General features: G+C 36.1%; 1 protein-coding gene across 1 annotated transcript in view; it reads right to left on the reverse strand.

The window, feature by feature from the left end:
- The window catches only part of TBC1D5 (TBC1 domain family member 5), a 1,730,009-nt gene extending 1,714,480 nt beyond the window's left edge, over positions 1–15,529 (reverse strand). The window contains exon 1 of the mRNA XM_053714215.1: positions 15,423–15,529. The gene's annotated coding sequence lies outside the window, so the exon portion shown is untranslated. The remainder of the gene's footprint in view (positions 1–15,422) is intronic.
- Between the last annotated feature and the right edge of the window lie 9,907 nt (positions 15,530–25,436).

Here is a 25,436-nt window from a genome sequence, read left to right on the forward strand (position 1 = left end):
TAAAAAACCCTTTCTCCCAAAAATAGCCTCCGAAGAAGCAAGGTATCAAATTTGTTAAATTTGAAAAGTATGAAGCGCAGACCAAGACTCCGTCTTGTAAATCTGTTCAACAGAAGCCACATTTAAAAAAGGCCCAAGTGAAAACCACAGCTCTAGTAGAATGAGCTGTAATCCCTTCAGGAGGCTGCTGTCCAGCAGTCTCATAAGCTAAATGAATTATGCTTTTTAACCAAAAAGACAGAGAGGCTGCTGAAGTCTTTTGACCTCTCCTCTGTCCAGAATAGACAACAAACAAGGTGAACGTTTGATGAAAACTGTAGTAGCTTGTAAGTAAAACTTTAAAGCACAAACCACGTCCAATATTGTGTAATAGACGTTCCTTCTTTGAGGAAGGATTAGGATACAAGCATGGAACAACTATCTCTTGAGTGATGTACTTGTTAGATACCACCTTAGGAAAAAACCCAGGTTGGTACGCAGGACTACCTTATCCGTACGAAGGACCAGATAAGGAGAATCACATTGTAACACAGATAACTTGGAGACTCTACGAGTCGAGGAATTAGCTACCCAAAAGGAACTTTCCAAGATAAAGATTGATATCTATGGAACAAAAAAGGTTCAAACGGAACTTCTTGAAGAACCTTAAGAATCAGGTTTAAGCTCCATGGCGGAGCAACAGTTTTAAACACAGGCTTGGATCTAACCAAAGCCTGACCAAATGCCAGAACGTCTAGAATACCTGCCAGACGCATGTGCAAAAAAATAGACAGAGTAAAAATCTGTCCCCTTTTAAGGAATTAGCTGACAACCCTTTTCTCAAAAACATCTTGGAGAAAAGATAATATCCTGGGAATCCAGACTTTACTCCATGAGTAACCCTTGGATTCATAACAATCAGATATTTACACCTGTGATATCCCTTTAAATCTAAACCTGCATTAGCACTTCCTTCCTATTTAAGGAAGTGCTTACCCATTAATCAGGGCCTGAAAATTGAAGTTGTTTTTCACTTCTCCTTGCTCCTCTGTGGAGCTACTACCACATTGTGCATTTGTTGCTTAACCTTCAGGTCTTTTACTTCGCCTTCGATACCCGCTGGGTATCTACTATTGCCTCTATCCTGACCGGGACCATCTTCCGGATTCATCCGCCAAACGGAACTTCTTTCACCACGCCGAAGTCGCGCTCACACCAAACAGACGCTGAACCTAAGAGCTGCAACTTACCTCTCAGCCTTTATATCCAAAAGGCATTACCGCTCCCCACGCTTCTTACCACCGCTACTGTTAAGATAAGTACCGCTCTCCACGCTACAATTTATTCATTCATAAAGGTTAAACCTTAAATACCATTGTTTGTTATTGGAGATACCTATAACCTTTATTGTGATTCTCATCTGACTCAGTAGATTGCGGTTTGGGATTCAAGCTAGTATGTCTGGACTGTGTATATATTTTATTGCGTGAAAGTGTGAGTGCGTGAAGAAATTACCTTCACTTTATCAAGCAGTCTAATCCTTTGCTTTGCTTTATCTGCTTTAACCAGCATTTACTGTTGCATAATTTTGTATCACATATGACTTTCTCTGAACTTAAATCTCAGTTACTCATAATCTTTCATGAATATTTATATATTCATACCTTAGTGAAGTTTCATAATATTCTATCAATTACAAAATTAATGACTCACCTTAAATAAGTAAGTTTAATAAATCATTTTCTCTTGCTTAATTTAAGAAAAGAGCAACAAAACCTTTATTTTTTCATATTTAAATCATCACACTATTAGATAACTTTTGGTTATCACAGAATTTTCAGGCCTATAAGGTTATAACCTGTAAAATATAGGATGGATCCTAGTGAAATAAAAAATGAATTCACCAACATCCATCAAAAATTAGAATATCTAGCCAGGGCCTTAACTGAGGTACAATCAGAAAATAAAGCACTTAAAACTCTAGTAAAAGAATGTTTACCAGCCAACAGCTCAGAAGTCCCTGAACCTCACATTAACTATCCTCAACCCTTTTCTGGTAAACGAAGTGAATATAGAGACTTTAAAAATGCTTGCAAATTACTTTTTTCATTAAGGCCTAAAACTTATCACTCTGAGAGAATCAAGGTTTGTACTACCATCTCCTTCCTCCAGGGGGAGCCTCGCTCATGGGCTAATAGATATTTTGAGAATAACCATCCAATCTTAGATTCCTTGGAAGAATTTTTTTTAGCCATGACATCCTTATATGAGGACTCTCATTCACAGATGACGGCAGAAACGAAATTGAGATCCCTAAAACAGGGTAAGAGGAATATAGAAGACTATATTACTGAATTCCAAATGTGGATAGATGATTCTAAATGGAATGAAATTAGTTTGAAGAACCAGTTCAGACTGGGCCTTTCAGAATTGTTAAAAGATGAGTTGTCCCGTTTGGAGATGCCCGAAACCCTGAATGGACTGATGAAATTAAGTACTACCCTGGATCGGCGAATACGTGAAAGGAAGGCTGAGAGAGCTACCTGTGACGTACCACCTAGACGTCCGTATCTTTACACACCCAACCAGGAAAAGGGTACTTCTAATCAGACCCCAATGGAGATTGGAGCCATAAAAGGACCTTTAACACCTGAAGAAAAGGCCAGACGCAGATCTGAGAATCTATGCTTATATTGTGGGCAAAAAGAACACTCAGTTAATAATTGCCCAATTCTTCAAAAGCAGAAGAAGGGTAAGATTCATTCAAAACATAATATTTTATACTTCACTCAAAACCCTCAATTGACTCTTAACCTTTCTTTACAGTGGGATCAGAAAAACGTGCAGTCTAATGCATTGATCGATTCTGGGGCAGCCGGAAATTATATCGATATATCTTTTGTTGATTTAAATAAAATTCCTACTGTTTGCAAGGCACAACCAATCTCTGTTAAACTTATTGATGGTTCCCTCATACAACATGGTCCCATTACTCATCAAACGATACCTTTACTAGTGACAACTGACAATGGACATACTGAATATCTTACTTTTGACTTAATTTCCATCCACATGCATTCACTTATTTTTGGCTTTACATGGTTAAAAAAACATAACCCCAGCATTGACTGGTCCACTCCACAGGTATCATTAGCATCACCATTCTGTTTAAAAACATGTTATCCATATCAGTTAATCTCTGCTATTGAATCCGAACTACCAGAAATTTATCAGGATCTGGCAGAGGTGTTTGATCTAAAAGAGGCAGAAAACCTCCCCCCTCATAGGGAGTTTGATTGTCCAATTGATCTGATACCGGGCTCTCAAATTCCTCACGGAAAAATATACCCACTTTCACAAGAGGAACTTACTTACTTACGTTCCTATTTAGACGACAATCTCCGAAAAGGTTTTATATCCCACTCAACATCTCCAGCTGCTGCTGGAATGTTCTTAGTACGCAATAAGGACGGTACAATAAGACCCATTATTGATTATAGAGCTTTAAACGAAATTACTGTTAAAAACAGGTATCCTCTACCCCTCATACCCGAATTATTGGAACGTTTAAACGAAGCTACAATTTATTCAAAACTTGATCTTAAGGGGGCTTACAATCTTATCCGTATGAAAGAAGGTCATGAGTGGAAAACCGCCTTTAGAACCCGTTATGGGCTTTTTCAATATAATGTAATGCCCTTCGGCTTAAGCAATGCTCCTGCAACATTCCAGCATTTTATTAATGAAATATTCCACGACCTTATGGACATCTGTGTTATAATTTACTTAGATGATATTCTAATATACTCCAAAACACCCTCTGATCACGAAAAGCATGTAAGATGGGTACTCACCCGTCTCAAGGAGCACAAATTATATGCTAAATTAGAAAAATGTGTATTCCATGTCTCTAAGATAAAATTTTTAGGTTATATAATAACTCCTAACCATGTACAAATGGATCCTGACAAAGTGTCCGCCATTAAAGATTGGCCAGCTCCCACTACTGTAAAAGCGTTACAACGCTTTATCGGTTTCGCTAATTTTTATCGAAAGTTTATTAAAAACTTTTCCTCAATAGTAAGACCACTGACACAACTGACTAGTGTTAATCAAAAATTTAAATGGTCTCAAAAAGCTCAAGAAACCTTCGAAAAACTTAAAGAGTTATTTTCTACAGCACCAATCTTATCACTACCCAACTTTGATCTCCAATTCCAACTTGAAGCAGATGCCTCTAATACTGGCATAGGAGCAGTACTCTCCCAACAACAAGTTGAGAATGGGGAAATTCACCCCATTGCATTTTATTCAAGAACCTTAACTAGTGCAGAAAGTAATTATAGTGTGGGGGACAAAGAATTGTTAGCAATAAAGAGTGCCCTTGAACAATGGAGACACCTCCTAGAAGGATCTAAACTTCCATTCATTATTTTTACTGACCATAAGAATCTTGAATATTTAAAAAAGAACAAGACTTTGACAGCCAGACAAGCGAGATGGTCTCTATTTTTAGACCGTTTTAACTTTATAATTACCTACAAACCAGGCAGTCAAAATACTAAGGCTGATGCTTTATCACGTATAAACGAAAGCTTAACTCATGAACCACCTAATTTTACTATCCCTCCTGAAAAAATCATAGGCGTCCTGACACCTATAGAACAAGAGGTTCACAAGGCTTTAAAACAAGATTCAATACCCCACCAAACTTGTGTTAAAGACTCTCAATCTGGATTGTACTATCATAACAGTCAATTGTATATACCCAAGAGCATGAGATCATCAATACTCACACACACCCATGATGATACAATGTCTGGTCATCCTGGAATTAAAAAGACCATTGAACTAACCCGACGTAATTTCTGGTGGCCTGGCATGAACAAATATATATATGACTATGTATCAGGATGTGAAAATTGTGCCCGAAATAAATTAGTTCATAAGAGACCAATTGGTCTACTTACACCTCTGCCTATCCCAGATAAACCATGGAGTACCATAGCCATGGATTTTATTGTTGAACTCCCACTCACTCAACAATATAATACTATCATGGTAATAATTGACCATTTAACCAGACTAGCTCATTTTATCCCACTTAAGGGATTACCCTCAGCTATGACTACGGCTAAGGTATTTATCGATCATATAGTCAGATTACATGGTTTACCCTCCAACATAATTACAGATAGGGGAACGCAATTTACCTCATCCTTCTGGAGATCTTTGTGTAAATTGCTAAAGATTGACCACCTTTATACCACTGCTTTCCATCCCCAGACTAATGGACTCACAGAGAGACTTAATCAGACCATAGAACAATTCTTACGATGTTACATATCACATCTCCAAGATGATTGGACCGTTTTTCTTCCCATGGCCGAATTCACATATAACAATTCCATAAGTACTTCAATCAAAACTTCTCCCTTTTTTGCAACATATGGTTACCACCCAAACACTATATCTCTTTCTAACAAATCTGTAAACTCTCCCACAGCTACTGAATTTACATCTAACCTCCACGAAAGGTTAACTGTCCTAAAAAGACATCTACATGAAGCCAAACAATATAAAAAATCATACTATGACTTAAAACATCGTAGGGGTCCTGATTATAAGGTTGGGGACTTAGTACTTCTCTCAACTAAAAATCTTAAACTCAAAGTTCCTAGCAAGAAACTTGCGAATCAATTCTTGGGTCCGTTTCCAATAGAACATGTGATAAATTCCAATGTGGTTAGACTTAAACTGCCAAAAGACTACAAAATACATCCTTCTTTCCATATCTCATTGTTGAAACCATTCCCAACCAAAAACCATCCTTCTTCTATTCCGCCACCACCTGTTATGGTTGATCATCAAGAAGAATTCGAGGTTGAATCCATACTGGATTCTAGGATACACAGAAATAAACTGGAATATCTCATTAAATGGAAAGGTTACGGCCCTGAGGAAAACTCCTGGCTCATTCATTCCGAAGTCCATTCGCCCCGATTGATCAAGTTCTTCCATAAGAAATATCCACTTAAACCTCACGCAGAATCCCCAGGGGTGATTCCCTGAGGAGGGGGGCATGTGATATCCCTTTAAATCTAAACCTGCATTAGCACTTCCTTCCTATTTAAGGAAGTGCTTACCCATTAATCAGGGCCTGAAAATTGAAGTTGTTTTTCACTTCTCCTTGCTCCTCTGTGGAGCTACTACCACATTGTGCATTTGTTGCTTAACCTTCAGGTCTTTTACTTCGCCTTCGATACCCGCTGGGTATCTACTATTGCCTCTATCCTGACCGGGACCATCTTCCGGATTCATCCGCCAAACGGAACTTCTTTCACCACGCCGAAGTCGCGCTCACACCAAACAGACGCTGAACCTAAGAGCTGCAACTTACCTCTCAGCCTTTATATCCAAAAGGCATTACCGCTCCCCACGCTTCTTACCACCGCTACTGTTAAGATAAGTACCGCTCTCCACGCTACAATTTATTCATTCATAAAGGTTAAACCTTAAATACCATTGTTTGTTATTGGAGATACCTATAACCTTTATTGTGATTCTCATCTGACTCAGTAGATTGCGGTTTGGGATTCAAGCTAGTATGTCTGGACTGTGTATATATTTTATTGCGTGAAAGTGTGAGTGCGTGAAGAAATTACCTTCACTTTATCAAGCAGTCTAATCCTTTGCTTTGCTTTATCTGCTTTAACCAGCATTTACTGTTGCATAATTTTGTATCACATATGACTTTCTCTGAACTTAAATCTCAGTTACTCATAATCTTTCCTGAATATTTATATATTCATACCTTAGTGAAGTTTCATAATATTCTATCAATTACAAAATTAATGACTCACCTTAAATAAGTAAGTTTAATAAATCATTTTCTCTTGCTTATTTTAAGAAAAGAGCAACAAAACCTTTATTTTTTCATATTTAAATCATCACACTATTAGATAACTTTTGGTTATCACAACACCATATCTATGTTCAATTTTCCTAGAGACAGGCTTTCATGTCTGTATTAAGGTATCAATGACTGACTCGGAGAAGCCATGCTTTGATAACATCAAGCGTTCAGTCTCCAGGCAGTCCATCTCAGATTGATTCTATTTAGATGGTTGAAAGGACCCTGAGGAAGAGGGACCTGTCTCAGAAGCAGAGACCGTGATGGAAAGGATGACATGTTCATCAGATCTGCATACCAGGTCCTGCGTGGCTACGCAGGCGCTGTCAAAAACACCAAAGCCCTCTCCTGCTTGGTCTTGACCTCCGGAGGAAATCCCACTCCCCCGGAAGAAAAGTCTGACGACTTAGAAAATCCACCTCCCAGTTCTCAACACCTGGGATATGGATAGCTGATAGACAAGAGTGAGTCTCTGTCCAGTGAATTATTGTAAGACTTCTAACATCGTTAGGGAACTTCTGTTCCCCCTTGATGGCTGATGTAAGCCACAGTCGTGTATATTGTCCGACTGAGTTTGATGTACCTCAGAGTTGCTAACTGAGGCCAAGTCTGAAGAGCATGGAATATCACTCCCAGTTCCAGAATATTTATTAGAAGGAGGGTCTCCTCCTAAGTCCACTATCCCTGAGCCTTCAGGGAGTTCCAGACTGCATCCCAACCTAAAAGGCTGGCATCTATTGTAACAATTGTCCCATCTGACCTGCGGAAGGTCATACCCTTGGACAGATGGACCCGACATAGTCACCAGAGAAGAGAATCTCTGGTCTCTTGGTCCAGGTTTAACAGGGGGACAAATCTGTGTAATCCCCGTTCCTCTGACTGAGCATGCATAGTTGCAGCGGTCTGAAATGTAGACGTGCAAACGGTACTATGTCCCTTGCCGCTACCATTAAGCCGATTTCATTCATGTACTGAGCCACCGAAGGGCGCGGATGGGATGAAAAAACACGGCAGAAATTTAGAAACTTTGACAACCTGGACTCCGTCAGGTAAATTTTCATTTCTACAGAATCTATCAGAGTCCCTAGGAGGGAAACCCTTGAGATTGGGGATAGAGAACTCTTTCCTTGTTCACTTTCCACCCATGTGATCTCAGAAATGCCAGTACTATGTCCGTATGAGACTGGGCAATTTGGATGTTTGACGCCTGTATCAGGATGTCGTCTAAATAAGGGGCCACTTCTATGCCCCGCGGTCTAAGGACCGCCAAAGCGACCCCAGAACCTCCATAAAGATTCTTGGGGCTGTAGAAATCCCAAAGGAAAGAGCTACAAACTGGTAATGCCTGTCTAGAAAGGCAAACCTGAAAAACGATGGTGATCTTTATGCATCACAATGTGAGGATAAGCATCCTTCAAATCCATTGTAGTCCTCTATTGACTCTCCTGGATCATAGTTAAGATGGTACGAATAGTTTCCATCTTAAATGACGGAATTCTGAGGAATTTGTTTAAGATCTTTAGATCCAAAATAGGTCTGAAGGTTCCCTCTCCTTGGGAACCACAAACAGATTTGAGTAAAAACTCTGTCCCTGTTCCTCTCTTGGAACTGGATGGATCTCGTACACAATGTAAGAATGCCTCCTTCTTTATCTGGTTTGCAGATAATTGTGAAAGGCGAAATCTCCCCTTTTTTTGGGGGGGAATCTTTGAAATCCAGAAGATATCTCTGGGATATAAATTCCAATGCCTAGGGATCCTGGGCATCTCTTGCCCACGCCTGGGCGAAGAATGAAAGTCTGCCCCCTATAGGATCCGTTACCGGATAGGGGTCCGTTCCTTCATGCTGCCTTAGAGGCAGCAGCAGGCTCCTTGGCCTGCTTATCTTTGTTCCAGGTCCGATTGTCTCCAGACCGCCTTGGACTGAGCAAAAATTCCCTCTTGTTTTGCCTTAGAGGAAGAGGATGCCACACCTGCCCTGAAGTTTTTAAAAGGCACGAAAATTAGACCTTTTTTTTTTTTTTTTTTTTTTTTTGGCCCTTGATTTGGACCTATCCTGAGGAAGGGCATGACCTTTTCCTCCAGTGATATAAGCAATAATCTCCTTCAAACCAGGCCCGAATAGGGTCTGCCCCTTGAAGGGAAGTTAAGTAGCTTATTTATTAAAGTCACGACAGCTGACCATGATATAAGCCATAGCGCTCTGCGCGCCAGTATAGTAAAAAACAGAATTCTTAGCCGTTAGTCTAGTCAAATGAACAAGGCATCAGAAAACAAAGGAATTGGCTAGCATAAGCTTGTCAAATATATTCATCCAATGGAGTCGCTTAACTGTAAAGCCTCATCAAGAGACTCAACCCAGAACGCTGCAGCAGCAGTGACAGAAGCAATGTATGCAAGGGGCTGCAGGATAAAACCCTGTTGAATAAACATTTTTTATCCATTGGATCTAAAAAGCACAACTGTCCTCGTCAGAGGTAGTGGTACGCTTAGCTAGAGTAGAAACTCTTCACTCCACCTTAGGAACTGTCTGCCAGAAGTCCCGTGTGGTGGTAACTATTAGAAAACATTCTTCTAAAAAATAGGAGGGGAAGAGAACGGCACACCTGGTCTATCCCATTCCTTATTAAAAAAAATTTAGTAAACCTCTTTAGGTATTGGAAAAACATCAGTACACACCGGCACTGCATATTATTTATCCAGTCTACACAATTTCTCTGGCCCTGCGATTGTACACATTCATTCAGAGCAGCCAAAGCCTCCCTGAGCAACAAGTGGAGGTTCTCAAGCATAAATTTTAAATGTAGAAATATCAGAATCAGGTGAAATCATCTTCCCTGAGTCAAAAAAAAAAAAAAAATCACCCACAGACTAAGCATATTGTGAGGTAGTATCATACATGGTTCTTAAAGCGTCTGTATGCTCTGTATCTACCCCCAGAGCTAACTGCTTTCCTTTAATTTCAGGTAGTCTGACTAATACTGCTGCCAGAATATTATTCACCACCTTTGCCATGTCTTGTAAAATAAACGCTATGGGCGCCCTTGATGTACTTGGCGCCATTTGAGCGTGAGTCCCTGAAGCGGGAGTCGAAGGGTCTGACACGTGGGGAGAGTTAGTCGGCATAACTTTCCCCTCGACAGAATCCCCTGGTAAAAGAAACGCTATGGGTGCCCTTGATGTACTTGGCGCCATTTGAGCGTGAGTCCCTAAAGCGGGAGTCAAAAGGTCTGACACGTGGGGAGAGTTAGTCGGCATAACTACCCCCACGACAGAATCCTCTGGTGATAATGTTTTTAAAGACAAAAAATGATCTTTATTGTTTAACATGAAATCAGTACATCTGGTACACATTCTAAGATGGGGTTCCACCATGGCTTTAAAACATAATGAACACAGAGCTTCCTCTATGTTAGAACAGACTAATAATGAGACTAGTAAGCTTGGAAAACACTTTAAATCAAGTTAACAAGCAAATATATAAAACGTTACTGTGCCTTTAAGAGAAACAAATTTTGTCAAAATTTGAAAAACAGTGAAAAAAAGGCAGTAAAACACACAAAATTTTACAGTACATGTAATAAGGTAACAGAGCATTGCACCCACTTGCAAATGGATGATTAACCCCTTAATGCAAAAAACAGATCAAAAAAACGACAGACGTTTTTAAAAACAGACACAACAAACTGCCACAGCCAACAGTGGAAAGCTTCAGTTAACTGTTTCTATGCAAAATTTAAGCCAGCCATGTGGAAAAAACTTAGGCCCCAATAAGTTTTATCACCAAACATATGTTAAAAAACGATTAAACATGCCAGCAAACGTTTTAAAACACATTTTTACAAGAGTATGTATCTCTATTAATAAGCCTGATACCAGTCGCTTTTACTGCATTTAAGGCTATACCAACATTACAGTGTTATCACCAATGTACGTTAAAAAACGATTAAACATGCCAGCAAACGTTTTAAAACACATTTTTATAAGAGTATGTATCTCTATTAATAAGCCTGATACCAGTCGCTATCGCTGCATTTAAGGCTTTACTTACATTACTTCGGTATCAGCAGTATTTTCTTAGTCAATTCCATTCCTAGAAAAATATTTTACTGCACATACCTTATCTGCAGGAAAACCTGCACGCCATTCCCCCTCTGAAGTACCTCACTCCTCAGAATGTGTGAGAACAGCAAATGGATCTTAGTTACGTCTGCTAAGATCATAGAAAAACGCAGGTAGATTCTTCTTCCAAATACTGCCTGAGATAAACAGCACACTCCGGTGCCATTTAAAAATAACAAACTTTTGATTGAAGAATAAACTAAGTAGAAAGCACCACAGACTCTCACGACCTCCTATCTATGTTGAGGCTTGCAAGAGAATGACTGAATATGGCAGTTAGGGGAGGAGCTATATAGCAGCTTTGCTGTGGGTGGACTCTTGCAGCTTCCTGTTGGGAAGGAGAATATATTCCATAAGTAATGGATGATCCGTGGACTGGATACACTTAACAAGAGAAATAATGGTAGATTTTGAAAGTCCATTTAATGGCGAGAAAAATGGTATATAATATGTGTAGGTACAGTAAATGAGTAAGAGGAAAATTACAGCTAAACACAAACACTGCAAAAATGTAAAAATAGCCTTGGTCCCAAACGGACAGAAAATGGAAAAGTGCTGTGGTCATTAAGGGGTTAAAGGGACATGAAACCCAAAAAATTCTTTCAAGATTCAGATAGAGAATACAATTTTAAACAACTTTCTAATTTACTTCTATTATCTAATATGTTTCATTCTCTTGGTATCATTTGATGAAGGAGCAGCAATGGACTAATGGTTTCTAGCTGAACACATGGGTGAGCCAATCACAATCAATATATATATGCAGCCACCAATCAACAGCTAGAACCTATGTTCTCTGCTGCCCCTGAGCTTGCCTAGATAAACCTTTCAGCAAAGGAAAGCAAGTGAAGGAAGCAAATTAAATAATAGAAGTAAATTGTAAAGTTGTTTAAAATTGTATTCTCTATCTGAATCATGAAAGAAAAATTTGGGGTTTCATGTCCCTTTAAGTATGTAAAAAAGTTAAATGCTGATATTATATATAGAGGTTTTAATTGCTAAAACAATGTCAAAAACAATGTTTGAAATAAATCAGATCACATGTACATATGAATCACATAAAATCACATAAAAGCACATCAAAAGAAAATATAATAATAAAAGTCCATGAAAAGTCCGTTCAAGTGCAATAGGCATTAGGTTTTGTTAATGCAATAAGCTTCAAGTTGAAGTAGATGATTTGCTGTTGTCAGACACTGCAGAAAATATGGACAACAGAAATAAATCCTTTTAGGCAAATATAAAAAGTTTGTTGGAAACGCTGGAAACGGCTTGCGAAGAAACAACACAGTTGCGTCTGAGTCCTTGGAGAAGCTAAGACGGCTCAAAGTGGAAGTAGATATCTGGATTCCTTATCCTTGCTGTGACATGAAGTTATTTCATTCGGTGTAAGTAATTAAGTGCACCATTTTTTACGAACTTTTAATATTTGCCTAAAAGGATTTCTTTCTGTTGTCCATATTTTCTGCAGTATCTGACAACAGCAAAGCATCTACTTCAACTTGACGCTTATTGCATTAACAAAACCTAATGCCTATTGCACTTTAACAGACTTTTCAGGGACTTTTAACCTTTTATTATTATATTTTCTTTTGATGTGCTTTTATGCGATTCATATGTACATGTGATCTGATTTATTTCAAACATTGTTTTTGACATTGTTTAAGCAATTAAAACCTCTATATATAATATCAGCAATTAACTTTTTTACATACTTAACCAACATATATATATATATATATATATATATATATGTAACCTTTATTAGCCTATATAGGGAATTTTCATTATATTTTTTTCAGCTACTACACATATATTTAGCTTTAGTGTGAAGCGCAAGTGCATTCTTTTCTCAACACCTGTTTATCAGGTGTTTAGAATCCTTTTGTTCACAGTATTTTATTTAGGGAAAGAGGGTTACCTTAATTATATTCACTTGTATTATAGGTGATATTAGTTCAGCGCATAATTACAAACAAAGGAGGTGATTGACCAAACAATATAACTCATTTCCCGCTTCCTGCACCTTTCTTGGCGCGAAACGGCGCAAATGAACAAATCAATTTTGGCAAACAATCATTCGTTCTTTGTCGAATGTATTAGATGGCTCGACAAATTATAAAATTTCTGATGAATTTGCATTAGTCTAAAGCCCGAATGCACATCTCTAGAGGGTACAATAAATAGACAGGTAAACAAAACTAGGAGAAAATTATATTACAAATATATATCAGTGTTCTCTGCAGAAAATTTTGCCAGGCGGGTGGCATTATGAAGTAGCCGGGTCGGGAGATGTAATATTTTTTAATATTATATCATATTCTGCTATCCAAAGCACAAATTAATTGCATAATTTAACAAAATGTATTTAGTAAAAATTTGTGCAATTTTTAATATTAGCAAATTTTTTTGCAATGTGGTCAGTAACATCAGCCAGGTGATGCACCCACTAAAAAGGTCCTGGGGAGAACACTGTATATTTATACATACATACATACATACATACATATATATATATATATATATACACACAAACACACACACACAACAATTAAAATTATGGGGAGGTCGAAAAGTGAGTTTAAAATCCTCCACTAAATACAAAATGTAGAGAAAATAACTAATTGTGTAAACTATTTACAAATCTAGACAACTCAGAAGACTTGCTTTTCCCACAGAAACTCTCCGTTTACATTGTTTCAAATGCAGCAAAGGATTCTGGGTGAGATATGCAAATGAGGTTCACAATGACTCACTTTTTTACTTTTAGACTGCTTTTTAAGGCAGGCTTCATGTAATCAGAGAGTTTCTGTGGGAAATCAAGTCTTCTGACTTGTCTAGATTTGTAAATAGTTTACACAATTAGTTATTTTCTCTACACACACATATATATATATATATATATATATATATATATATATATATATATATATATATATATATATATATATATATATATATATATATATATATATATAGTTAAAAACCAACCCAGGAATGCGCAAACCGGTTTACTCCTGGAAGATACAAACTTTGCCCAGATTGCCCAACATTTGTCAGATATAGTTACATGTAATAAACTTGCAGAGAAATAAAAAAAATAAGACTATGCTTTCCTCTTAGTATAGATCCAAGGTTGGCAAGGCATAAGTCAAAAGAAAGCTTATCATGTACCCTAAAAAAATTCCCGCTACAAATACCTAAGCAGGTCATGGCCACTAATCATCAAAACCTATTTCCACAATATGCACTTGTGAGAACATATTATATAATTGTGGACTTTCATTTCAACATCGCCATGCTTTACTAAAGGGACAGTCTACACCAGAATTAAAAGATAGATAATCCCTTTATTACCCATTCCCTAGATTTGCATAAGCAACACAGTTATATTAATACACTTTTAATACACTTTTTATTATCTTGTATCTTAGCCTCTACTTGCCTTATCTGAATAATGAAAGTTTGCTTTGGACTAGACAAGACTGTCCCTTTAAATTTAAGTTTAAATTTGTAACAAAATCTGTTTTGTCTTTAAAGCATCTTTAATACATACATTTCTTGGTGTTTGCACACAAAATCAATGTTTAGATGTTGATTCATCCTTTTCCCACTCTCAAGAGGGGAGGTAAATGGGAGCATGCTTTATTAAAATTAGATGTCCTTTGGATTCATAACTTGGGGATGCTGGCACCACATAGATAAAATACAGTACAAGATTACTTATATTATTAATGTGTGATGAAACACATAACTTTGGACTTATGGTGGTCTGAAACAGGTACTGACAATTTACAATCACAATAGTTGAGTGTGTGAAGTCCCACAAATAGTTACCAAGTTAATTTACCTTGGATAATTTGTGTATTTGCTAATTGGCCAGGTACCTGTCTAGACCCATGCTGATGGTGGACCCCATAATTGGCAACAAATATAGTTTAGATCAGGTATGGTATTCTGGGAAATAGAAGAGGGGTCTCTGATCTAAATTAGAAGTAACTTTGGTGGTACACTGGAATAATATAAAGGTTTAAGTAGGACTGATTAAGTAAGTAGACATGCCAAATGGTTGTGATTCAATAGAACCGGCATGTTAAGCTTTAAAAAGATGTTGAGTTTGGTGTACACTGCACAATATTTGTGGATCTGAGGGAAATTGGTGGTCTTGATAAAGGCTCCAAATGGGCACCAAAACAGTGACCACTTTGAGTTTTTTGTACTGGAATAAAATTAAGTATTGTAAGCAACAGTTCTGTGAGTGTCAATGCTGTATAAACATCTGGACCCATACGCACAGAGATGCAAACCTTCTCATACACCCCTACCAGAGACTTCCTGAAAGTGAAACACGTTTCTTAAATATATATATGTATTCAAAACTCCTTAAAAACTAACTTGGGCCTGCTTACCTGGTTTAGTTGTCTGTGGTTCATCACACGCCAGATATAAATTAACTGTTGCATTGACTCAAGCAAACACTGTGTAATATGTTGGAGGGTTAAGCGAACTTCTGCATACTTTGAGGAACTGTAAAGTCAAAAAAACTCTTTATTCAGATAGAGAATGCAATTTTAAAGTGATCGTAAATTCTAGCGTTTCAAAAATGGTAGGCATTACCATCACTAAAAATTAAGGCCATCTTCATTCACCAATTTAAAAGAAACAGATGAAAAGGTCCCTTTATTTTGCTGTGGTTTCACCGCTAAGCCTAGTGGCTCTGGCAGCCCACGGCACTGCACATTTTTTCAATGAGGTGACATTTCCACCTCTTAGCCTATAGCTGTGCATGCCTACAGCATAATGCCTATCTGCCCGCACGGCTATTGGCCAAGAGGTGGAAACGTCACCTCATTGAAAAAATTAGCAGTGCCATGGGCGTTTTGAAATGCTAGGATTTACCATCACTTTAAGCGACTTTACAATTTATTTCTATTATCCAATTTGCTTTGTTTCTTGGTATCCTATGTTGAGAAGCATACCTATTTATTTTTTGGAGCAGCAATGCACTAATGGGAGATAGCTGCTTATTGGTGGCTGCACATAAATGCCTCTTATCTTTGGCTTTCCCGGTGTGCTCAGCTGGCTTCCAGTAGTGCAGTGCTGGTCCTTCAACAAAGGAGACCTAGGGAATGAAAACATTTTGATAACAGAAGTAGATTGGAAAATTGTTTAAAGTAGTATGCTCTATCTGCATCATGGAATAAAGTCTTTGGGTTTCATGTCCCTTTCAGTATGCAGAATGTACTCTACCCTCCAAGAGAGGAGTTGCACATTTTGAAGAGGTTAATTGCATTTATATTTCTTTACCAGGTCTAAAAAAGGGCCATCTGGTATGTAATACAGTTTTGTTTTGTTTTTAAAATGGTAATTTTCCTTATCACCCAGGGAACAATTACCTAAACCTCTTGGGTCTGGCGAGATTATCTAAAAAAGTATTTTGACTACTGCAAATTTTATCTTGAGGTATGTTTATCTCACTAAGGGCCCAATCATCTAAAACTCTCCACATTGAAGAGATTATTTAAGAAGTGTTGGCAGTACTGTGAGGTCCCTCAATTCATTTTAGAAAGGCAAATTTTAGCTTGAGAGCTGTTTATCTTGCTATGCAGGTTCTGGGTGTGAAAGAAAGATCCATACATTTCAATTTAATGAAAAATAAAAAGCCCTAAAACATTTTGTGTGATTTCTCTCCATACCAGTGAGTTTTTGATCTGGATGTGAAGAAAAAAACACTCAAATTACAAGATAATGTTAAAAAAAAAATGCATGCTTTCTCTCCATGCAGGAGAGTTTTTGAAGGTTCCGACTCCCCAGAAAGCTCCAATCCCACGGACCTGTGTACTAAACATTCAGTAGTCTATTACATTTGCCTCAGACCATAATACATTCTGCACTATTTGAAAAACCTTTCAAAACTATTTAGAAGACTAAAGTCATGACCTAATTTTATTAAATAATAAAGCTTTTGAAATCAATAAGTAATAAAGTATGAATACAATGTAATTTAAACTCATCAATAATATCACGTCAGCAAATTGATGCAGAAAGCAGAAAATAATATTTGCATCATGTATTTTGTATAAGGATAATTTATAAGAAAACTAAACTACTAACTGGCAAAATAAAAGTTTACTCTTGAATTTTGTACACTGGGAACAAATTTAAAAGAATCTGTTATTGCTAGGAAGTAACATTTGATATAGTCTATTTTACTAAATTATATAAAATTGTTGAATCCTGAACATACAAATTAAATTAAAAGTTTATTTTAATATTGAAAAGTGCAGGATTATCCACTCTCAATCAAACATTAAAAGGGATATTAAACAGTGCTCTTTTAGTAAAAAAGTAAACATTAAAAGAAACAGCAAACAACTTACTTGTTTTCTTGCAAATTAGCACTTTTCTCACTGTAGCCCTCACAGTAGCAGGGGCCCTCAGTGTGATTAGAGTGGAGACATTTTTTAAACTTAAAGGACAGTCTACTTGAAAAAAATGTATCATTTAAAAAGATAGATAATCCCTTTATTACCCATTCCCCAGTTTTGCATAACCAACAGTTATATTAATACATGTATTACCTCTGTGATAACCTTGTATCTAAGCCTCTGCAGACTGCCCCCTTATCTCAGTGCTTTTGACAGATATGCAGTTAGGTCAATCAAGGCAGACTCATAAATAACTTCACGGGAGTGAGCACAATGCTATCTATATAACACACATTAACTAGCACTGTCTAACTGTGAAAAACGTTCAAAATGCTCTTAGATAAGAGGCGGTTTTTCAACTGTTTAGAAATCAGTTTGAGCCTGACTAGGTTAAAGGGACACTGAACGCAATTTTTTTCTTTCGTGATTCAGATAGAGCATGCAATTTTAAGCAACTTTCTAATTTACTCCTATTATCACATTTTCTTAATTCTCTTGATATCTTCATTGGGTTGTTCTTGCTGGGTTGTTCTTGCTGATTGGTGGATTCATTTAACCGACCAATAAACAAGTGCAGTCCAGTGTTTTGAACCAAAAAATAACTTAGATGCAAATATAGATAGCAAGAGAATAAAGAAAAAAATGATAATAGGAGTAAATTAGAAAGTTGCTTAAAATTGCCTGCTCTATCTGAATCACAAAAGAAAAAAATTGGGTTCAGTGTCCCTTTAAGCTTTTAAAAAAGAAAACCAAGGGAACAAAGCAAATTTGATGATAAAAGTAAGTTGGAAAGTTGTTTAAAATTGCATGCCCTATCTGAATCATGAAAGATTTATTCTGACTAGACTGTCATTTTAAGTTTCTTTCTGACAGTTCTGAGCATGAGCAAATCTGACTCCCTCTTTATCTAGTCTATTCACTTAATACTGTGAATGTTGCTTTGGGGTGCTGGCTATGCAGGTTGAAAGAGAAAGAGCTATCTGGGGGTTGATGGGGTAGCTAGATTCCTGTGTGAACAGTCCAGTAGTTTGTAGTTTCTGGGACGTAAGCAAGGGGGCATCAGAGAGGCCGTACTATTGTGCAGTGACAACGTTTGCTCCAATGGCCTAGTTGGCTTTGTCTTATAATTAACCATTATAGCAATATGTTTGTATTTAATTTAATTTCTCCTCAGCATTCTCATATAGATTCTCGCTCCAGTTATCGGTGAATATTTCCCATTAATGCTGTCACCACAATATTAGGCTTACATTGATATAACAGTTTTATAAAGTGCTGTAGTTACAGAGTGAGATATGGGTATTTTTAATCAGTATTGGTTAAGACCCTGTAAAAGGTTAACCTTTGCAATTCCATATTTCTTAAGGTATCTAGAGATTATGTTAGAATGTCACATACAAGTTAAACAGATGTCATATAGAGTATCAAGATGAGAGGGAAGGGGGGCGACTGACACCCCTATGATACTAAGAACTGATTCTAAAAAGCCTCTGGGCTGGTGAGATTTTATAAGAATGGTCTCCAGTCCTATTTCCCTGGTGAAATTCTATAAAGTCCCTTTTATACCCTAAAAACAAGGTGTCTCCCTAAGGGGCGTATACTGCCTGTTCATACAGAAAGGAGATGCATACATTACAAAGTGCACAATAAAAATCGTATTTGAAATATCTTACAAAACAAAGTTTTTAACCATTTATACAAAAATAAGCAGGGAAAGATTGCATTGTTAAGGTGCATCAAAAATCGTAACAAAATTGTTCACAAAAATCATATTTTATAAAAAAAAAAATTGTAGGTAAATTACATAGGAATAAATAGTATTACAAGAATAATCTAGTCAAAATGATTCGGACAGCGCAGGGAATTTTAAGCAATTTTCTAATGTACTCCTATTACCAATTGTTCTTTATTCTCTTGGTATCTTTATTTGAAAAAGCAGGAATGTAAAGCATATGAGCCGGCCCATTTTTGGTTCAGATCATGGGTAGCACTTTCTGATTGGTGTCTTAATGTAGCCACCAATTAGCAAGCGCTACCCAGGTGCTAAACCAAAAATGGTCCGGCTCCTAAGCTTAGATTCAAATAACGATAGCAAGAGAAAGAAGAAAAATTGATGATAGGAGTAAATGACCTGCTGTTGAAAAGCAGGTAGGTAGCACACAGTCTGGAGCACTATATTGCAGATGCAAAAATAGTTTTAACAAAGTTATACATTTGCAAGAGCATTAGATGACAGCAGTGTTTGCTCCCATGCAGTGTTCCAGGCAAGTGCAAGCTACCTACCTAGGCATGCTGTTCAACAAAGAATACCAGGAGTACAAAGTCATTTCCATAATAGAATTAAACTGGACACTTTTTTTAGAGCCATAGAATTATTTAATATAGGGATCTATGTACAAGAATAAAACTGAAAAATACAAGACACAAATCAAAGAAGCCATGTAATAGCAAAGGGTCCCTTGGTTTCCAGGATTGTCAAGGCCTGATTTAACACACAACCCTCTTTAGCTATGTTCAATAATATAATAGTTCTGGGACATGTTTATCCTTCATCATGTACTATCCTAGAAAACAGACATCCAATTAGTATAATAAATACACAATACATCTGTATTATTGACTTTAGGTTCAACTAGCGCTGATGATCTGATCAGTGTCATTTGTGGGGGCTAAACACATAGTAGTACAGGGCACCTATCCTTAAAATAATAATTTTTCGACTAATGTGGCCCTGTAAATTTTAATACTGATGAATTTACATAAGCAAAAATGTAAAAATAAAATAAACTTAAAGGGACACTGAACCCAAATTTCTTCTTTTGGGAGTCAGAAAGAGCATGCAATTTTAAGCAACTTTCTAATTGACTCCTATTATCAATTTTTCTTTGTTCTATTGCTATCTTTATTTAAAAAAGAAGGCATATAAGCTTTCTTTTTTGGTTCAGACCTCCGGACAGCACTTTTTTATTGGTGGATGAATTTATCCACCAATCAGCAAGAACAAGCCAGGTTGTTCACCAAAAATGGTCCGGCATCTAAACTTACATTCTTGCATTTCAAATAAAGATACCAAGAGAATGAAGAAAATGTGATAATAGGAGTAAATTAGAAAGTTGCTTAAAATGTCATGCTCTATCTGAATAACGAAAGAAAAAATTTGGGTTCAGTGTCCCTTTAAGATCTACAATAAGTGCCCATCCCCAGTAACAAAACATAGCATATTATGTGTGCCATAAAAGAGTATAACTAAAATGTACAGTATAAAGTATTGTGACACTTCTCCAAAACAGTAGCAATTATTTATATATTTTGAGATAATAAATATTTTTAATATAATACAAAGTACAGGTACAAAACCCTTTGACCAAACTACTTGGGACAAGAAAATGTTTAAATTTCAGAATAGTTTTATATTTATATCTGTAAAATGGGACAGTATGAAAAAGGCATGTGACCAAGTGTAGGCAACAATATCTTATGTCATTTATACAATATTTATATGTCACAATACAGCTTATACATGCAACCTAAAGGTAGTTTTACATCATTTCTAATACTTTTGTATATACAGTATCGTCAGAAAGATAGTACAGTAGACTGTAATCAGAAAGGTAATAGTTGTGGTTTTAAATAAACATAGACTAGTATTTGCATTTTAGAAAACAAAAAGCAAACCAAAGATGCAGGTGGAGGAGATTATGATATACTGGCAGGGAAAATGGGAATTTTTAACCCTATAAGGACCAGCGACGTACCCTGTATGTCACTGGCCTTTTTTTGGGACTTGATTGTTTTATAGCACGGTCTTGCCACCAGCGTTGAGACTGCTCTATTCCACAAAGCCTGCTGGAGGGAGGGTATTAATAGCGTCTTCTTGCTAGACTTGTGCTTTTATGTCCTTAAAAAACCCTTAACGACCAGTGACATACAGGGTACATTGTGGTCATTAAGGGGTTAATATTCTTATTTAAAAAAAAATATTAATGAAAACAATTTGGATTTTGGAATAATTCTGGATTTAGAAATGTCGGATTTGGGAATTTGTGCCTGCACTGACAATGCAGTTGCCGGTCATATAATAATGGTATCATTGTGATTATTCTTTATTTAGCTGCAACCTCTATGCATTTAATGGATTAAGATACAATAGAGAAGAAGAAATTATTTAATACATTAGTGCTAATAAGTTACAGATTTAGAATATCAAAAATGCTATATCCCACCTGGATAACCAACTGTGATATTGTGAACATATCCATATTAAAACACTGAATGAAGGGAAGCATTTGAATATCAAATCTCAGAAATAGAAGTCTACTGTGCCAATTCATCCCCATTTCCCAAGAATAAAAATTCAGCTAAATACCAAAGTAAAAGACACCTTAAAGATATCATCATTTCAAAAACAAATCACTCATAATCAGTATAATCAGTAATTATAATCACTTGCAATTACTGAATCCGGAAGAACGCTCATTTTCAAAACCACATTGAAAATTCAAAAACATCAGGTGAAAAACTTCTGAACTATGATTTGTCTGCCTCATCCTGCAGGTAAAAATAAATAAATAAAATGCAGGCAATCAACACACTAAAGAGGAGACAACGGCTTCTTAAAGGGACATGAAACCCAAATGTTTACTATCATGATTCAGACAGAGAATGCAATTTTAAAAAAAACTTTTCAATGAATTTCTATTATCTAATTTGCTCTGTTTGTTTGTTTTATATTCTTTGTTGAAAAGTATACCTAGGTATGCTCAGAAATTACTGATTGGTGGCTGCATATATATGCATCTTGCCATTGACGTTCAGCTAGCACCCAGTAGTGCATTACTGCTCATTCAACAAAGGATACCAAGAGAATGAAGAAAATTAAATATAAGTAAAATGGAAAAAAATGAAAATTGTATTCCCTATCTGAATCATGAAAGAAACAAATTGGGTTTCATGTCCCTTTAAGGTGGGATAAGGCTCCACAGAGCAATGTCAATGCAAAACATGCCAAATAGGATAAGACTACAAGTAACACCTTTGATTTCTTTCATTCTTTGTAGGAATAGTTCCTTTATATGCAACAATGGGACTTGTTTATGAAAGATATGAAAGATGCAGAGCCATCTAGCATGTTACCATACTATTGCTGCTGCAATACCGAGATCAGTCAGTCATTCAAATGCTCTGTTTATTTTAATCATTCATATTCCTCAAATTAGTGTAATACCACATAGTATTCCTGCTTGAAAAATAACTAAAGCAAAAAATAAAATAAAAGTATATATATATATATATATATATATACACACACACATGGGTGGATATAATAACCGGAAAGAAGAATATGCAGGCAGGTGCATTATGTTGTAAACCAGTATTAACTCCTTAACGACCGTGACGTACCCCGAACACCGTGGGTTGTTAAGAGATTGTCTGGGTGTAATAGTGCGGGACAGGTCTGAACCCTCCCTCCTTCCTGCAGACTTGCTAAAAAAACTCACCCCCATAGAAACACCAGTGACGTACAGCGTACTTCGCAGTCATTAAGGGGTGTGTATATATATATATATATATATATATATATATATATATATATATATATATTTTTTTTATTTTTATTTTTGCTTTAGTTATTTTTCAAGCAGGAATACTTAGAATTATGTCTGGTATTATAGGGACAGAAAACGATGATTTTGCATGCAGATATTGTGACATATATATATTTTATATGTTGTTGAATATAATGTATATATCATAAATGCTTTGAATACAAAAAAATATAACCTTGATTATTAAATACTACTTTCAAAATTATAGCATGTATAAATTTAAAATCAAATCGTACAATAAAGGCAAAAACAATGTATATAGTTTTCTGTTTTTTATAATTAGTATACGTTTCTGGTTTAAAGAATATTCTAATGTACCCTTAAAAGACCAAAAACATTTTAGACAACGTGGTGACATGATCTCTAGAATTTGTTTCCCTTTTACAAAATGTATATTTATTTTTTACATGAAATTAGTCTTGTAACAGCTCTGTCAGCCAGATTTATACAGTTTACTTACAATGAAATGTATAAATTCAATATAATCACAAATTTTAGCTTTTCTATTATTTTAATACATTACTTTTTTAGAGATATTGTGTCAAAACTTAAAAATACTGACTTGAACCAAATTAAATGTAATCAAAATTAATTACTATATTTTCTATTAAAACTTGCCAAAAATAATTGAGAAACACTTATAATTAGTAAATTACACTATAAAGAAGTTTTTAAAATAAATGAATTCTCTAGCTAGCCACTTGTCTGCTAAAGAAGGATGCAACTCAACCCTGAAAACAGAGTACAGAGATATAAAATGTCCATAAGTGCCTTTTGCAAATCATGTACATTAGTACAGGTCATCAGTAATGAAAGAAATATCCTTACACACAAGCAAGCAGAGGAATTAATACAAATACTGCATTGCAGGAAACTGTGGCTGCTAAGAAAGAGGAAGTTCTGGCATTACATATCCAGCTGATTTGTGCTGCTCACATGCCTTACTCAGTCACATGTCTTTTCCACAGCTTAAAGGGCCATTACACACTCATTTTTTCTTTGCATAAACGTTTTATAGATGATCTATTTATAAAGCCCATAAAGTTGTTTTTTTTTAATGTATAATTTTGCTTATTTTTAAAGAACATTGCTCTGATTTTCAGACTCCTAACCAAGCCCCAAAGTTTTATGTGAATACTGTCAGCTACCTTCTCCAACTTGCTCCTGTTTGTGTAAAGGGTCTTTTCATATGCAAAAGAAGGGGGAGGGGAGGGAGTGTCTTATTTCCCACTAGCAGTGGGCTTTCCAACTACCTTTTCAACAGAGCTAAACTGAAAACTTCTAAGTACGTTTTTAAACCATTTTATACTGGATTTTTATATCAGTATCTGTGCATCTTATTCTTTATAGTAGTGTCTATTAAATGCAGTTATATGAAAATGAGTGTATACTGTCCCTTTAAGCGAACAATAAAAGCAGTGCTGCTATAAAGAATCATATAAGCACATTATACATTTTATGTCTATGCTTTAAATACAGTATGAAAATACATCAGTGTTATGTGATACCACAACAAACAGCTCACTGATACAGTGTGTACAAATATGCAGATGGAGGAGGATAGCACTGGGGTTATTAAGCTGGAGAAGTAGTATGTATATCAGGAAGGATGTACTAAATACAAACAATACAGTACTATTAAGTGTGTGTCTCACAGAGCTGCTCACATGACCTGAATGCAACACAATAGGAAGCCCATATAAACATAGTGCATGTTCTCACTATCTAGTGAATAAAATGCAAGTCTATACAGATATGCATGTTAGCGTATTAGTGCTGTTTTATAACCATAAGCTATCTTATGTATGGAAGTTTATCTGGATATATTTGTATTACAAAAACACAATCAGTAAGGTGCTACACCTGAATGCACACAGCCCCATATAAAAACGGCAACAATATTTTTTTTAAATGATTAAACCTTATTGATAACATATTACCATGCAGGCGATTTTATCTATATAAAATGATCTTGCTAATACAAGCCATGAGTAATCTTTACAAAAGGAGGAAAAGCACAGTACCTAACTGGAAGCAGCCATGACAGGAAGACACTGATGATAGCAGCAAACTACAATTCCCAGCAAGCATTGTGTTTCAGGAACTTATGGATGCCCTATTGAGACAAACTACTTGTTTCTCTGCCAGAAAGAGTAAGTTATATTAATGGTGACATCTTTTCAAAGTTGCCGTATAAAAATAGGCATTCCTATACTAGTGCAGCATTCAGATCTTTTTAAGAATATACAGATCTGCTTTCTGAAGAAATACAGTATATACAATATATATATATATATATATATATATATATATATATATATATATATATATATATATATATATATATATATATATATAGAAGTTACTGAGTTTAGTGTTCTAAATTATT

The sequence above is a fragment of the Bombina bombina genome, chromosome 5 (genome assembly GCF_027579735.1).
Source record: "Bombina bombina isolate aBomBom1 chromosome 5, aBomBom1.pri, whole genome shotgun sequence".
Taxonomy (NCBI): domain Eukaryota; kingdom Metazoa; phylum Chordata; class Amphibia; order Anura; family Bombinatoridae; genus Bombina; species Bombina bombina.